The sequence below is a fragment of the Meriones unguiculatus genome, chromosome 9, assembly GCF_030254825.1.
Source record: "Meriones unguiculatus strain TT.TT164.6M chromosome 9, Bangor_MerUng_6.1, whole genome shotgun sequence".
Taxonomy (NCBI): domain Eukaryota; kingdom Metazoa; phylum Chordata; class Mammalia; order Rodentia; family Muridae; genus Meriones; species Meriones unguiculatus.
Window position 1 is genome coordinate 102,064,981 of NC_083357.1, and position 17,369 is coordinate 102,082,349.

The 17,369-nt window shown below is 41.1% G+C and overlaps 1 long non-coding RNA gene across 1 annotated transcript in view; it reads right to left on the reverse strand.

The window, feature by feature from the left end:
- The window catches only part of LOC132656654 (uncharacterized), a 55,065-nt gene extending 38,225 nt beyond the window's left edge, over nt 1-16,840 (reverse strand). The window contains exon 1 of the long non-coding RNA XR_009594374.1: nt 16,723-16,840. This is a non-coding gene — a long non-coding RNA (uncharacterized LOC132656654). The remainder of the gene's footprint in view (nt 1-16,722) is intronic.
- Nucleotides 16,841-17,369: the final 529 nt, after the last annotated feature.

Here is a 17,369-nt window from a genome sequence, read left to right on the forward strand (position 1 = left end):
AATGCTCTATACTGTTTTAGATTTAAATGCTTTGCTTTAGGGTGATGAATTTATCTATTTAGAGACAAGATCTCTCTATGTAGCCCTGTCTGAACTGGAGTTCCCTAGGCTGACCTCAGACTACATCTGGAGTGCTAGGGCTAAAAGCATAGCATTGGGAAGCATGGCTTTGGGAAGATTTCTATATCTTAATTACAAGTGTTTGCTTATGCTTACTTTTCATAGAAACTAGGAGGAAAAGTTGATTTCATTGAAGGTTCATGGTTCCTTAGCAACCTGTTTCCAAAGTGGTCTTGAGCATTATCTCTAGACTGATGAAAGAGTCTGCTGCATCATGATAAATAGGTCATTTAAAGGTAGGTTTTGGTTTGGGTTTTTTGTTGGTTTGTTTGTTTATGTTGTTGCTTGTCTTCCTCTTCTGTCACTCCAACTACACCTAGGTTAGACTCTTTTATAATAATCATTAGTCATTGTTGTTTTTCTTGTTTTCTGTCTTCGTTTTCAAATACTGAATCAGATTTCTTTTCCCAGGACAAATCCCATTTAGTCATGATATATACTTCTTTTTACAGCTGGATTCCATTTTATTGAAAATTATTGCATGGCCTTCAGTGAAAAATACTAATTAATAGTTGGGTTTTTGTTTGTTTTCTGGAAAGCTTTTGGTGGTTTTTCACTTAGGGTAATATTGGATTCATAGACCAAACCAGAAAGCATCCCTTCTCTTCCTGTTTTCTGAAATTCCAGAGAAAGGCTATTATTTCTTCTTTCAATGATCAGTAGAAATTACCAGGCCAGCCTAGCCATGTCTGCTGTTTTCTGACTTAGACTCTCACTGTCTTAGTTAGGGTTTCTATTGTTGTGAAAAATACTATGAACAAAAGCAACTTATTTCAGCTTACATTTCCATATCACAGTCCATCACTGAGAGAAGTCAGAGCAGGAACTCAAATAGTGTAGGAACTTGGAGGCAGGAGCTGATGCAGAGGCCAGGGAGGGGTGCTGTTACTAGCTTGCTCCCCATGGCTTGCTCAATGTGATTCCTTTTAACAGCCCAGGGATGGGCTACCCACGATGGCCTGTTCCCTCTCAACATGAATTATTAATTAAGACAATGTCCTACAGGCTTGCCTACAGCCTCATCTGGTAGGTATTTTCTAAGTTGAGGTGCCCTCCTCTCAGATGACTCTGGCCTGTGTCAAACTGATGGAAAACTAGCCACAGATTCATTACTCTTAACAGGTATAGTGTTATTCATGTAGTATTTTCATTTTATGTGAATCTAGGCAGATTTGTCTTTTAAATAATTTATTTTACTATTGTTCATTGCACTTCTTTATTGTTCTACTAATAGTATCTATAGTAATATACCTAGTTTTACTTCCAACGTTAGCAAATTTGTCATCAGTTGTTTTCTTAGTATAGCTAAAAACATTTATTTCATTGATCTTTTTTAAAAAATAGCTTTGGGTTTTATTTTTCTCTATGGACTCTATAGTTTTAAGTATTTATTATTTACTTTGAACTTGGCATTTTATCTTGTTCTTACCTTAATAGCTTAATTAACTCATTTTTAGATCTTTCTTTTTCTAATATGTACATATTAAATATATAATATATATATACCTTAAATACTACAGATTTCCATCTCAACACTGATTTTATCACAACCTAAAAACACTGATAAGCTGTATTCTTCTATTTGTTTAAAATGTTCCAACTTGCCTTCAGACATTTGTCTAACCTATGTGCTATTTAGAAGTGTGTTATTTAATCTATTTGTGTGTTTTTCCATTTTTTTTCCCTTGCTACCAATTTCTGGCTTACTTGCCTGAGAGCGGTCATTGTTTGAGTTCTGCCTTTTAAAATTTTGTGTAGCCTTTCTCAGAGAATATCCCAAACACACCTGAAAAGAATGCCCTGTTGTTTGGTGAAATATTCTATAAATGTCAATTATATTCATCATGCACAATTTGAATAGTTGGTTAATAGTGGACAGAAAAGAGAGAGGGGAACAGACTGAGGTCAGAATATAACCTTCAAAGTCATATCCCTAACAAGCTATTTTCTTCAACCAAGCCTTGCCTCTGGAGGTTTCTATAATACCACAAAATAGTGTCACCAGATGAGAACAAAGCATTCAAAGATGGGTCTATAGAAGACACTTCACATTAAGACCATAACATTTGCTCCTCACCTCAAAGGCTCATATAAGTGAAAAATGTGTTTGGGTCATCACCAAGGTCACTATAATGTTATCAGTTCCAGCAACTGCTCAAAAGCCTAGCTCAAAATATGTTATGAGTCTCGCTGTGACTTTCTATATATTAAAATCAAATTACATATTTTAAAGACATAATGCCACAGAAAAAAAAAAATCCCCTTTCCAAAACTGACCAGTGGGGCTATGGGGTGAGTGTGGAGGGAAGAAGACTAAAATCAATAGGCCAAATAAGCCCTGCATCCAGAACACAGCGAGCCCCGGTGGAGACCATGTGGCCTCTCTTGAACTGGTTTCACTTGCTGCCTGAAACTTTCCAAGCCAGATATTCAGCATTCTGGCATCGTCAACGTTCTGTGATCTCTGCCGTGGCTTGAGCAACACCTTTACAGGATCATAGAGGTCCTTTCTAGCCACCTGTCACCGGGAATATGACTCTGCCACACATTGCCTGCCCTCCTCTACCTTCCTTTGAAATCTCTAGGGATGTCATGATTGTTGTAGGTAGACGATTAATATTTACTATTGGTTTATCTTCTGGTTATGTTGCTCTTAATCCTCAGAAGCTATATAACCAAATCACCACACAGAGACTGGGTTTTTAGTTAACCTAGAACACAATTCTGGGCAATATTTACCCCCTCCTAAACCTCCAAGCCCTCAGTTTCCTAACATTTAGATTTCCCACATTATACTTGCTTTTTGTGAAATCTTAGGTCTGGTTCATGCTCCATGTCCTCCAAGATCTCTCCTCCAGCTCTGCTCTCCTCACAATCCTCTCGCCCCTTTTCCTTCCACTAATCTCCTGCTTTCTGGCTCCTCCCCTCTTTCCTGTCCTCTGGCTCCTCCCTGCTCAACAATGTGTCTAGTTGTTTTATTTTTTCCTGTTTACACAAGAGTTGAGACAGGATGCTTAGAATGAGTATCACAATGCAATATCCGGATTGAAACCAGAGAGTTAGGGGTGGGGTGGGGGAGAAATCAGTATTTGAATGAACAAGGGTAAGGTGTATACATTAAAAAAAAAAAATTATACCAACACATGATCATCCTCAAATTCTTGCATTCCACATGCTTGCAAGCCCAGAAAGATCTTGTGCAAGCTTGAGTGATAGCTAGGCTTTCCTCACAGTGGCCTTAGAGTGGGCAGGTGCCTGTACCCAGAAAAGCATTTCCCCAGGCAGCAGTGATCAGACTATCCCTGTGGTTCTCACATCTCAAGGGAAAAGATGTCAAAGTGAGTTTACAGTTTTACTCACAGTAACCTGTGGTACCTGGGTATGACAGAGTCCTGAAATGCCCTCAAGACATTACTTCTATTATTTCCTTTCAAGATAATCGATGCCTTTTATTTTTGCCCCAATCATTTTAGCAGCCGTATCTTCCCTTTCCACAACCTCAACCATGTTTCTTTCTTGCCCAAATTTTGTTTCTCAACTCTTTATACTCTCCTTTGCCTCTGAGCTCTGTAAAACTTGCTAGAAGAAGCCAGTTTAGCTGGGCGGTGGCAACACATGCCACTCGGGAGACAGAGGTAAAGCCAGCCTGTTTTATAGAGTGAGTTCCAAGACACAGAGAAACCCTGTCAAAACAATAAACACACACACACACACACACACAAACCAGTGTTGACTATGCAGTTTGAATGTTTTGTTATTTTGAAAATTCTTCTGTCAAATTAATTAATCTGTCATCTTTAAACTTCTGCTGTCATAAAGCTCCAGAATATGAACAAAATGTAGATAAATTGTTTTGTATGATTTAACACAAATTATGTCTTGTCTAATGCTCAGTAGCATCCTTGAGTCCATGTGAGACCTCATGAACTCAATATTTATTGTCCACATTTCTGTTAGAATTCTGGTATTTTGAGCTTTCACTAGAACTGCCCACTGGCTATGCTTCTAGTGTTCTAAACCTTATGTTAACAGCAACTCCAAATTCTTCTAATTTACTTCCATAAGTCAGTTATAAAGACCTAAAAACAACGTGGTCAGGTTTCCTCATCGTGATAACCCTATTTTTCTATTGCCAACTTTCTATTTTAGCATATTGAATAGTTGGGCTTTTGCGTCACTGTTGATAAATGCCAAAGAAAGCAACTTTAAGGAGGAAAGATGTAGTTGATTCATGTGTTTAAAGGTTTCAGTCCATGGTTAATTGGTCCCATGTACCTGGCCAGAGCAACAGTGCAGCAGGAACACATAGCATGGCAGTTCATTAATGCTTCCTGCATAGGAAGCAGAGAGAGAACAGACTGGAGACCCAGCAGAACCTTCGAAGCCACACCTACCAGTACCCACCTACTCCAGCTTACTCCCACCTCCCAAAGTCCTTGTGAGATGAAAACAAGATTTAGGCTTTATAAGGCACAGTTTAAGACAGGACAAACATGAGAACTTTAGGTATCTGTTGAACTGGAATGGAAGAGTTGTTTGATGACACTGCTATGTCCCTCAGTTGAACCAGTTACTTAGAATCTGTCAGTGATATGGAAGTTCTGCTCAGTGCTGAGTGTCTCTTTCAAGAGGGTCTCACTGTGAAGCCCTGGATGGCCTTAAGCCCACAAAGGTTCACCTACCTCTGTCTCTTGAAGACTGGGATTAAAGGCATATGTTGACACACTTGGCATGAATGTAACTAATGGTAATTTTTGTTTCTGTAGCTAGGCTGGATTCAAGAGGAACAGATTTGGTAGAACGGAGTTTATTGGATTGATGTCCATGCTAGGGGCTGGGTGATGCCAGAGTTAATTGCCAGCTCGACAGAATCTACAGAACTTGGAAGATGGGCCCTTTGGGCATGTCTGTGGGAAATCCTCTTGATTGTGTTCGTTGAGATGGGAAATGCCAGCCCACTGTGGATGGCACATTCCCTGGTTGGATGCTGGGACCATGCGTGGAGGTGGAGAGTTGAGAAGCCATGCATATTCCCAATTGTGTGCTTCCTGACTATGAGTGTGATGTGACCAGATGAATCAGTCTCTTGCTATACCTGGCACTGGGAGCCAGAACAGACCTTTTCATCCTTAAGTTGATTTTGTCAGGCTTTTTTATCACAGCAACAGGGAAATGTATTAATATACTATCTACACCAGTGGAAAGGCTGACGATTTAGTATCTACTCAGTCCATGAAACTGGGTTCTTCAGTGATTCCAATCAGGTGCCACAGATTTGGAAGCTTCCTTGGGCCTCAGTGGTTGTTACTGCCTGTTGGGAGGCCTAAGAATTGTCGTCTGACATAAGCTGAGGGTGCCAGCAGCTGCAGGTACAGGTGCCACATACTCAGAAGAGAAAGAGGAAAGGAAGCAGTGCTTATTTCTCATACTGCTCTCTATTTCTCTCTCTCTCTCCCCTCTCTCTCTTTTTCTCTCTCTCCAGAGCACCCCTTTTGGAAAGTGCCTCCCACTTCATTCAACTAATACCTCACAGGCTCACCCAGAGGTGTTTCTCCTGGTTGATTCTAAATCCCATCAAACTGGCAATGAAGACCAACAGACCACCAAAGTCAGAGCTGCCCACATGTCCTAATTTTATCTCATGGGCTTGGCGTGGCAAAAGTCAGAGAAAGTTCTAGTATTTGGACAAGATATTTCACATTGTTAATGATTATGGATGAGTTCTCTGAGAACCTTGGAAAAACCATTTGGTTGAGTTAAAATACTCTTTGGATTATATTTGTCCCCCTTCCAATCTGAGGACTTCAGATGCAGTGTAGTTTTCTTAGAAAAAAAAGTAGGGTGGATTGGCTTAGCTTTACCCAATCCTCTTACCAGAGCAAAACCTTGTATCACGTGAAAAGAGGTTCTGTTCTTTCTTAGGAGTGGAGGATTCCTCAGCTCTCCCATCAATAGCATAGAACATTTCCTTTTGTTTTATTTTTTATTTTTTTCCCTGTCACAGAGTACCTAGATAAGTGGGTCATGGCTTTGAGCAAATGTGTGTGCGGGGGGCGGGGAGGGGTAATCCCTGGGTGTACAGCCTGAGAATGAGGGAATTTTAGATCTACCAACACCATGAGAAAAGTGTTTGTTCCAAGGGTCTTGTTTAACAGAGCAAGATACTGAATTGAACGCGTGAACTCGGGAACCAGATCAGAGCTCTCTGGAGTCCCAGACTAACTATTCCTCTCTATTTTTGTCACCTAAAACTTCAGATGAGAGGATACTGACAAAAAACTGTGGAGGAAGAAATCTATCTTTTCTTACAGGCTTCAATTCTCTGGAAATTTTTCTCTTTTTGATTCCTGCAGGCTGCAGGGTTTTACATTGACTCTTCCCCAGGGGGAGAACCTAAAACTGAATATAAAAGAAAAAGAGAGAGAGAGAGATGACCTTCACCCAAAGGGGTAATTTTACGTAAAGAATTCTGAGTTCTGTAACAATGCAGCTTTGGCACAGTATCTTCTAGGGTTTAAGGTCTTCCAGGACCCCCATATATATCACAGCACAAGGTACTGCCTAAGTCTCTCCCACCCTTAAAGATTTACTGGTCTCCCAACCCCAGTAAGAAGCTCACCCAGAGCCCAACTTTGCATTCTAGGTAACTACAAGGAGCAGGATGAAGCTTCTTCATGTTCTTAATTAACTAATGGGATTAAAGCTGAGCACCACCACGCCTGGCTAGTAAGGAGAAGATTCCGAGTGAGCAAGTACTAACCATCCCAATATGTCCAACTCAGGCCTGTGCTAGACCAGAGTTTTTTGTTGTTTTTGTTTTTTAATTTTTTTATTAATTACACTTTATTCACTTTGTATCCCCCTATAACCCCCTCTCTCCTCCCCTCCCGATCTCACCCTTCCTCCCCCTTCTTCACGCATGCCCCTCCCCAAGTCCACTGATGGGGGAGGTCCTCCTCTCCTTCCTTCTGATCTTAGTCTATCAGATCACATCAGGAGTGGCTGCATTGTCATCTTCTGTGGCCTGGTAAGGCTGCTCCCCCCTCAGGGGGAGATGATCAAAGAGCAGGCCAATCAGATTATTAGACCAGAGTTTCTTAAGCTTCTCCACTGGTGACCTCTTTTCATCCAAAAACTTGTTATGCATCCCTGGGTATATAGAGAATAGATATAACAATCAAACATTTACTACAACAAACCATTACAAAATTATTTTAAAACAATTCTTTGACACACATGTAATTTACCACTTACTAGAGATGAAAGTAAATCTGCATACTAATGAAGATGGATGGGCTTGATTACTCTTTCATAAAGAATTAAATCCTGGCTGAATGTTTGATGCTGCAGGATACAGAACATCTTCAGCATTCTCAGAGTTGATTGACATTTTGATTCTATCATCATTAATTAGTACTGAGAACTCTCCTTTATATAAGCATATAGTACAAGAACGCAGGTCACTATTTAGGGCTGTATTAAAACTTTCAGAGATAGTGTCCACATACCAAGTCAAAGTTCATTTAATAACTTTTTACAAAGCTCAAATCAACAGCTCAAATAACTGTTTTTAAAGCCAAGTATCCTAACACAATACAATCCCAAAACGCACTAATTTGTTCTTTACTTGTTAAGGGAGGTTGGGAGTTGGGAGTCTTTTGCTTCCTGTAATGAAACCCTTGTTTCTTTAAAAGCAGAATATGCTGGGTATCCACCAAAAACGCTGGAGCTCAGAACATGCAATAGTGTAGAATCCTGTTCAAGGTATTTCAAGCAGCCGTTACTGTGCGGCCTGAAGGAAGTGCAGTGCAAAGCGTGTGTGCTGCATGGTCAGAAATAAGGGTGCAGTGACTGTTCACCCCAACATGGAGGCTGTCAGAAACACCGCACAGTTTGGAATTAATGTTGTTCACTGCACATCCAGAAATGTTTGGTTGATAAAATACTGAGCTCTTGCCACTCTTGGGAGTACCGAAATCATCAAGGGATGGCAGTGTGCTCACAATCCCTAGACATGGGAGCTGCAGCATCCCTGCCTCCACAGCAAAGTCAAGGCCAGCCTGGGCTCTCTGAGTTGCTTCTTAAAAGAAGAGGTGGAGAAGCAGGAAGAGGAAGAGGGGAAGGAGGACGCGAGAGGCAGAGAGACAGAGAGAGAAGTAATCCCAGTTCATACACCAATCCAGGCTTAGGCTTGCTCTTTTTTTTTTTCTTTCACTTTTTTCCACTTCTACTAGATTTCATATTTAAAATAATAAAGGTGTGAGACATCAGTCTTGTTTTAGAAGTAAAATTGTTTAGTCACCTATGGTAATACATGCTCGTAATACAAGCGCTCCAGATGGTGAGGCCAGAAGATCATAAATTCAATTCCTGACTCAACTAAACAGAAAGTGCCAGAGTAACCTGGACTACATAGCAAGGCATTATTTCAAAAGAGGAAAGAAAAGCGAAAAGGAAACTTATCCGTGATAAATTTATTATTTTGACTCAGTCATCGTAGCTTTTATTTTGCTCCCTTTCTTATCATGGTTAATCGTTTTATTTGATGTCATTTTTCCCTCTGAATATTAATGTTGTTTATTAGGATAATATATTTTTCTAAATACATCTTTCTGTATTGGATTAGCCACATAACCATACGAAATACAGTATTGTCCTCACGCTATTTGTTCAAAATGAAGAAAGAAAAACAAGTTCAGAGGGGAACGGACGCATGGGCACAGAGCGGCTGAAGCCATCACTTAGAACTGCTGGCTGGTTTTGAGCATTATTAGTGAAATGGAACATTTACTGTTCCCTATTTTCACGATTCAGACATAGAGAAAGCCTAACACATTGCCACACACTGGCTGCAGTTTCAAATGTATAGTCTCACACCCTCCTATATTTTTCTGTTGAAAAATGGGTACCTGAATCTGAGCCATGAAAAGATGCCCTCCGACTGCACAAAATGAGTGCAAACCCAAGAGCCAGCTTCCATCCGTCCCGCCCCCTTCCCCAGTGACCACCAGAAGGAGAAGGGGAAAAAAAGAAAAAGAAAAAGAAAACCCACAGAGCTGTTTGATTGCTTAAGCCGGGTGGTCAGACAATAGGACCAGAAAGAATGGCGGCTTCCTTCCTTCCTGTTGAGTGTTCTGCCTGAGTGAGCAAATTCAATAGCACTTTGCTTTGCAGCAGAACTAGACTCTAGTATGAGGGAAAATCAACAAAGAGCCATTCTAGGGCATTTCCAACCCCACCTAAGGCAAGCCTCTGAGCTATAGAAGCAGGGGAGTGAGCTCCTGATTCAGGCCCTCCAAGGGGAGTGTGCATAGAAGCACACAAACATCCACATTATTGTTTATATTAAGGGCTGTTGTTTATGCTGCTCCTTGCATTTGAAGTTGCCCAATTCAGTTACCTCTTTCTACTCTCTAATGTACAGTTCTCTAACATGCTTTAAACTTTTTTTATATCTGCCTATTCTGTGGCGATTAACAAGTCAACACTGGTACGGTCAACTGTGACGCCTTGTATTCAGGATCAGCATAAACGTTCTTCCAATTAATTATCTTCCTTGCTGGCTTTTAGACCTGAGCTGAGGAGACACAGAGATTTGGCCATCTGGCAGTTAAGAGTAGAAACCAAAGATGGGATGAAAGAGACAAAATATTAATTTAAGTGATACCATATTATGTTACCTGTAGAAAAATCTATACATTGGGAGAGAGTTATTTCAAATGTCTTTAGAACACCTTGCGCTTAATACATAAGAGAAATATGGTCAGAGACATTCTTTATTTAGTTCAGTGTTTTTCTTAACTCAAAATTTGTGCAGATATGCCTCGATTACAAACATTACAAAAAAATATACCTTCACAATTTACAAAAACCTTACTGAAGCACATTGTTAGTTTTTCATACTGTATGTGACACATACTTAAAACTAATTGTGTGAACCTAAGACTCTTTGGGATGGTTCCCAATATGTCAACAGTCTGTTCCTTAGAACTTGTGATAACATGTCACCCCTTAGTTATGCTAAATGGAACCATTGACCTTAGAAAGGGCAGATTATCTTAGAAGGCCTTAACTAATTACACACGTTCTTCAAAAGCAAAGCACTTTCTCCAAAGGAGGCAGAAGAGGAATTAAGAGAGAGTCAAAGTGTGCAGAGGATTTGACCCTGGGTTCTTGGTTTGAAGATGGAAGGGGCTTTGTGGGATGAAGGGTGTGTAGTCTGGTCTTGAACTAAAAGTCACCTCCAGACAACAGCCAAAGAAACACAGACCTCAGCCCTGTGTCCGAAAGGAATAGCACCCTGCAGGCAGTCTGTAAGAGTCTGGAAGGGCCAGCTCTCCTTACAAGTAGAAACGTAGCCAGCGAATTACCTTATTTTAGTCTCTTGAGACCCAGGGCTCAGAGAAGAGCTGAGCCCACCCAGACTTCTGCCCCCTAGAGCTGTGAGACAAGCAATGGATGTGGCTTTAAGATGCTACAAGTTATGCAGCTGTGTCATGGCAACAGTTCAAAACGATGCCTCATCTGCCTTTTTTCTTCACCGTAATGAATCTCCTCAATGGCAACTGCAACCTCATGCATATGAAAATTTGTTATTTGTTGTTGGTGATTACGTGACATGGTCTCTGTCACTGTGACATCCATAATGTTTAACTATTTCTGCCAGTGAAAATGGCAGAAAGTACGCAAATGCTTCTATAGACAGAACTTGATGACACCAAATATTGTTAGAGGCATTAGTCTACATAGTGTGCTTTCAATATGTTATTCTTGGATGCATTTTAATAAGAACAAACTTCAGATTCAATATAGATATGGTAAGTCGATAATAGTATCAAATGATTAAAGGGCTACTTCATCTGTCAGTATAAAAAAAATCCATCTCTATATGCATTCGTTCTACTTTGTGGTCATTTATATGTGAACGAATTAGGCATTTTATTATAGTTAGAAATAAAAAACAACAAGAAATGAGAAAAGAAACTGCCCTCTAATAAAACTTTCTAGTAGCTGAAAATTATGTGAAATTTTTAAAAATATTTTTTCATTTTCGTTTATTATTTGTGCTTGTGTATGTGTGTGTGTGTGTGTGTGTGTGTGTGTGAGATGTTTGTAGGATGTGTTTGTGATGTGTTTGCCATATGTGCTATGGCACTTGTGTGAAGGTTTACAGACAACTTTGTGGCATCAGCTCTTCCTCCCCTCCTACTTTTTCATAAGCCCAGAAATGGAACTTAGGTTAACAACCCTGGCGAGTGATGTTACTCACTGAGCCATCTCTTTGGCTCATGAAGTTCTGTTTTATTTAACATTTGAAATATCTTTGTTGGTTGTTATCACCACCATTAGGTCTTCTACAGGGGACTAGGAGCGGGTCAGTGAGGTTGTAGAACTCACGCTACCTTACTCAGAGAGAGCTGCGGGAGTTTGAATAGAGGCACAGCAAGAGATCCTCAGGTGTAAATTATGACCTGGGACAGGGGATGGAGATTAGCGGTGCACTACATGAAGCCTTTGGTCTGATCTCCAGAATGACAAAATGAGTAAATAAAGTGTTATTCTACCTTTGAAGGATCTCAAAACATGGGAGAGTGGCCAGAACAAAAGACTGTCTCTGTGAGTGTCTGTGGTTGCTGCTGCTTTCCTGAGCCTTCTGAGAGTGGTTTACTTCCTTTTTGTCTGGTAGGACAGAACATCATAGATTGAGTGATTTATAAATACATGAGATTTGTTTCTTATAGTTTCTAGTGTTGGGAAGACCATGATCAAGGCACTGGCGTCTCACGAGGCTCCTATATTTTGCCGTATGATTAGAGGCAGAGGAAGGGTAAGAGACTGCATGAGCAAGCAAGAGAGCACCACTTCCTGAGAGAGCTCACTCTCAAAAATGAGCCCACTCCTGCAATAGCACTGAGCTGCCCTTACTGCCCTTAAAGTTTCTGCCCTTCACACTGTTGGGTTAATGATTAAGTTCACCACAGGAACCATAGCAGCACTAATTTGATAGCCCATAACTGCCACACACATGTTCATTTCATATGAGTAAAGACACTCATTCAAGTAGACATGATATAAGCATTAAGGTAGAAAGTTAACCTTACTCTCTCATCAACTGAGTCTTAGATCTCATTCAAATTTTGCTCACTGGAACAAAAATGTTTAATTTTCAACTTCTTTTTTTTTTCTGTTTTTTTTCTGTTTTTTGAGACAGAGTTTCTGTACTTTGCTCTGGCCATCTTGGAATTTGCTATATAAATCAGACTGGCCTTGGACTCACATAGATCTTCCTGCCTCTGCTTCCTAAAAACTTTTAGCTGTGAACTCCTATAAATTCAGAAAGCAAGCAATAAGTTTCAAAGGTGCTATAACACATATTAAACATTCTCCTTCCTCTGTTTTGGATATCAATATCAAGGAAGGATCAGAACCAAGAACAAAGTCCACCAGGGCAAACATGAAGCACTATAGACCCTTGTCCAGCCTCCGCTGCATACACATACATCAAGAAGGGAACTTGAATGTATGAGGACAGTTCTGTCGTTGCTGCTGGCATCCCACATGCCCTCCCCCACCTCTCCTCAGCAAACATCCATGTCCCTGGCATTGCCAACTTCCTGATGTCTCTACTGCAGCTAAGGCTTCATTCTCACAGCTTCACTGGTTAGCCTCCCCACTTTCCACAAACATCTTCTGATTATCTGTTTCCTGAAGGCCAGACCATAGAGATGCTTGAGAAGAGCTTGTGCTATGTGGGTTCAATTCTGACCAAGAGGAAGTCTCTGAATGACTAAATATTACTCAGTTTCCTGAATATTCTCTTAGGACTATTATTATTATTTTATTATCATTATTAGATACAGGTTTTTTCTGTGCAGCCCTGGCTTTCCTGGACTCTTTGTAAACCAGGCTGGCCTTGAACTTGACAGAAGACAAACAATGAACAGGGGCAGCTCTGAGACAAGCTGGAGATCCAGGACAGGGTAGGCTCCTGGGAGGATATGGGCGTGACTGTTGCCGAGACCCCTAGTAGCAGTTCATAGGGACTGAAAATGACACCCTCTGACTAGACAGGACTCTAGTGGAGGAGGGAACACCAGCTCACCCACAGAAATGTCAACCCAGCCTAGGCCCCCTACACATACTTACCCTATGGGCATCTTGGTCTTCATGATTTTTGATTACTTCCTCCAGTTGGGGCTGCCTTGCCAGACTACCATGGAAGAGGAAGTGCTCAATCCTGATATGGCTTGTTGTGCTCAGATGAGTTAGTGGGGTGAGGTGAAGGGGGTCCCCTTTTCTAAGGGGTAAGGAAAGGAGGATAGGTGGGTGAGGGAGAGAGGAACAAGGAAGAGATGAGGGAGGGGGCTACAATGAAAAGTGAATAACTAAAAAAGAAAAAGTTAAATGGTCCATCTTAGTGAGACAGAGGAACAAAGGCCAGACCCGGGGCTTTAGTCAGAAGCACACAAAAGTCAGCTTAGTGTCCTGTCACTTAAGTGTCACAAGTCACCTCACAGACAGGGAGGACCAAAAAAGAAAGGATGCTTTTGCAGGTGTGGGCAAGGGCTGCCGCTGAGCGGTAAATCCTCAACCTCATTCGGTACTCTCCTGGACTGCAGCGTCACAGGAGACTCCAGCCTTCCATACTGTTCTCTCCAGTGAAAATTTCCCATTTTGTTTGTTTTTGTTTTTGTTTTACGTACAATTCACTTGCATTTTAAAATGAACTTATCAAGTATATTCTTAGGATGAAAATAAACAATTTAGGAGGACAGATAGTGTATGTTAGGTTAGTAATTGGTTTCAAACCTGGGACAAAGGGCTGAAGTGCCTGTTTAACACATCAAATCGGACCTGGCCCAGGTTCTCCCTGCATCCCTCAGTCTCTACCTGATACAGGACCCCCCTGGCTGGCATACACTGTCCCCTAAGCTTGAACTCTCCACCCAGGGAGCTGAATGCTCTTTCCTATATAATTCAACCATTGTGGTTACCGGCTGTCTTTGTACCTTGGGGCCTCCCCCCCCCATCTGCCCTTCCACCCTGCCCAGCTCAGGGTCATCGACACTGAGGACTCTTCCAAGTCCCTGCCTCTGGCTACACTCTCCCACCTTTCTCTCAGGCACTTTCTCCTCCTCCATACATAGGAATGGTAACGTTTCTTTTCTTTTCTTTTCCCATTCATTTGGTGCTGAAACCCGAGACTAGTCATGTTCCTTTCCTTCTTCTCGTCCAGTAATATTGAGAAGAACTGGAAGTAAATTAATCAATTTTTTTAATTAAGCACTTTTTTTGTGCTAGTAATAACAGACAATAATTCCTCTCCCTTTTAAAAGAAAAATTAAAATTACTTAAGACACTTAAAAAGTTCATCACTATATATCTTAGAAATACGAGTATTAGAAACAGAAGAACTGAGCCGGAGTTTATCTGAGTCTTCTGTACCTGAGTGGGTGGATACAGAGTTTAAACAATGCCCTCAGATTTCTGACCTTTCGTTTTAGTATCCCTTGTTGATGGGCATCGTCCTGAATGAGTGCCAGTTTTTCCTTCACTCTCTATCAGAACTCAAAGGAGTTGGCACCTTAAGCAGTCTCTGAGGATTATAGCAGGTCAACAGACAGCTACTGCCAGGCAACGCCACTGATAGTTTGTCATTCATTAGAAGGTTGAATTTGAATTAAGCTTGGAGAAAACAATAAAATTTCCTGCAGCTCTCATGGCTGTCTTTTTGCCAACAGGTCTTGGGCAGTCTCTTAAAGGACAGACTACAGCTACCTTCTAAAATGCTGCTAATTAATGGGCCTGCCTTCTTTGCACTGCTCTTTACTTGATGACTATAAAAACACATTGTATTTCTCCTTACAAAGGGAAGGTTGGAAATATTTTGTTGGATTGAGTTGTGTACCCTGACAAAGAACAGCACAGTGCAGTGGAAAAAAATCAAGATCGAAAAAAAAAAAAAAAAAACCTACAAGGATTCCCTGATAAATAAGATTGTTGCAATTAAAATAATTTTCTACGAACATCTTTGTTTCACAAATTCTATTAATAATGGAGGAAAGAACACTCTATTTTGATAAAAATATTTGGCTTTTCTCCCTTTCCCTTCTCCAGTCCTAAACACAGAAAATTTGTTTCAGTGTGTGTGTGTGTGTGTGTGTGTGTGTGTGTGTGTGTGTGTGTGCTGGGGATGGAACTCAATACCTAACTCGTTAGGCAGACACGCTATCACAAATCACAGATCTAAGTTTTCACAGATTGTCTTATTTCTCATTATCAGAAAGTCTTTCCAGATGTTCTGCAAAGGTCATTCAAAGTTAAAACTCAGCAAGTTTGCCTCAGTTGACCTTTTACCCAGATCCCCACCCAGGGGGAGTTTCCTTTCCCTCTCCCCTCCGGAGCAGGAAGCTTGTCAACATTAGCACACAGGTGCAAGATAACCAGGTAAGCTGCTTCTAGGAGTGTAAATCAGGTAGTGGAAAGCTTAGAAAGATGAAGTCCAGTTCAAGCAAAGGATGAGAAACGAGTGAAAGTGAGAGGGCGTGTTCCGCTTTTGTCATTTAAAATGACGTCTTTCACCCTTTACCCTCTATGTACTATCGCTTTTATTAAGACACAAATATAGCAGAGACTTTGTGACGCTGAATAATTTATGAGCTCTTTTCTTTTAAGGAAATTCACATTAACCTCTATCGCATTTCCTTCTTTCTTTTAGTCTTGGATTTAAACTATGTGCAAACCTGGGTTTCCAATGATTCTATTTGTTTGAGTTTTGGCTTGGGCAATTTGCCTGGAAGCTTCAACCTTGTTTTCTAATTAGGTTTATTTTAACAGTGTTCAACAACCTAGCCTTAACTTATCTTTTACTAGTAGTGTTGACATCAATGGCCAAATATCACGGATTGCTGAAGCTTTGGATACTCAGTTTGGAAACCCATGAATTAATATTGGAGTCAGATAAGGTGTGAGGTGATACACCATTTGAAGCCAAAATAAGAACATTTAATGATGACCCGTGGTTAAAAAGGGAAGCTCAAAGGAAGATGCCTCCTTGTAATACAATAGAGGAACAGGGAAACACACGAGTACAAACTGAATTAAAAGGTCCAAGTGAGGAGCAGAGGAGACAAACCGCACAGTCAGTTTAGGGATGCATTTGTGTCCATCGCCAGAAACTGAAAATGCACTTTGTTCTGTCCTGGCTGGAGGCAAAAATGCCAGGAGTGTTTAAATTCTGGCTCTTAAATGATTTTAGGGCCTCCGTTCCCGTTCTTGAGAGAGGAATGTTAGACTAGCCTTGAGGATGAACCCCTGCTCTGGGTAGGCTTTTGACCACACTTCCTGCTTCCCTGGTAATCCTAGCAAGGTAAAACTCGGCTTTGCCACTCCCTATAAACCTTTGGTCTGAAAGAATACACTTCCTCTGGCCCAGAGTGGAAACAAAACATTCCGATCTGCTCCAAAGATTAAAATACTATATACCATTGTCTCCCAGCGCATCTGGGTGTGTCAGTCACCTGGTCACGGGTCCGAGCCACCAAGAGAGATGACTCACCTGAACGACTGCTGAGGAGATGCAATGAGTAACTGTTGACTTACTGAGCTAGTGTGAGGACCTTCCCCGGAAACGCTGTCCCAGTGCAGGTGTTTGCAGAACTTGCATCCTGAAGCAGCGAGGAGCCTGAAACAAAACTTCCCTTTCCTTGTTTTCTGTCTCTCTCTCTCTCTCTCTTTTTTGTCCCCCTTTTGGGATACTGGCCAAAGTCTGGGCATGCTTTTTCTGACACTCTGAGCTTTTTCACTCATTCTCCAAGGCTTTCCCCACCCCCACTGTCTTTTTCCATGCAGCTGCCATGTGGCTGTTTGCCAGCTTAACTCTATTGCGCGGCCTGCCTGCTTTCTTGGACCCTAACTCAAAAGAAATGGCTTTCTTTTCCTCCTCTTTCCCTTCGCCTAGATTTTGCCAAGATTAGCAGCTTTCCTGTCCTGTTGTTTTTCTTGAAAATTTTAATAATAAAATTGTCCCTGAGCTTCCTTTTGAGTCTATTTCTAAATTCTTTTACTAACAAAACTAAGAACTCCAAAGAGAAAACTCCAATTTCCCCACTAACACAAGGCTTCTGCTATAACAGTATATTTTATTAGACCGCAAACTTTCACATGATACAGCGGTGAACATTTACATCTTGGTCTTGTGCATGCTAGGCAAGTTGTCTGCCTGTGAGCTACCTCTCTAGCCCTTGATT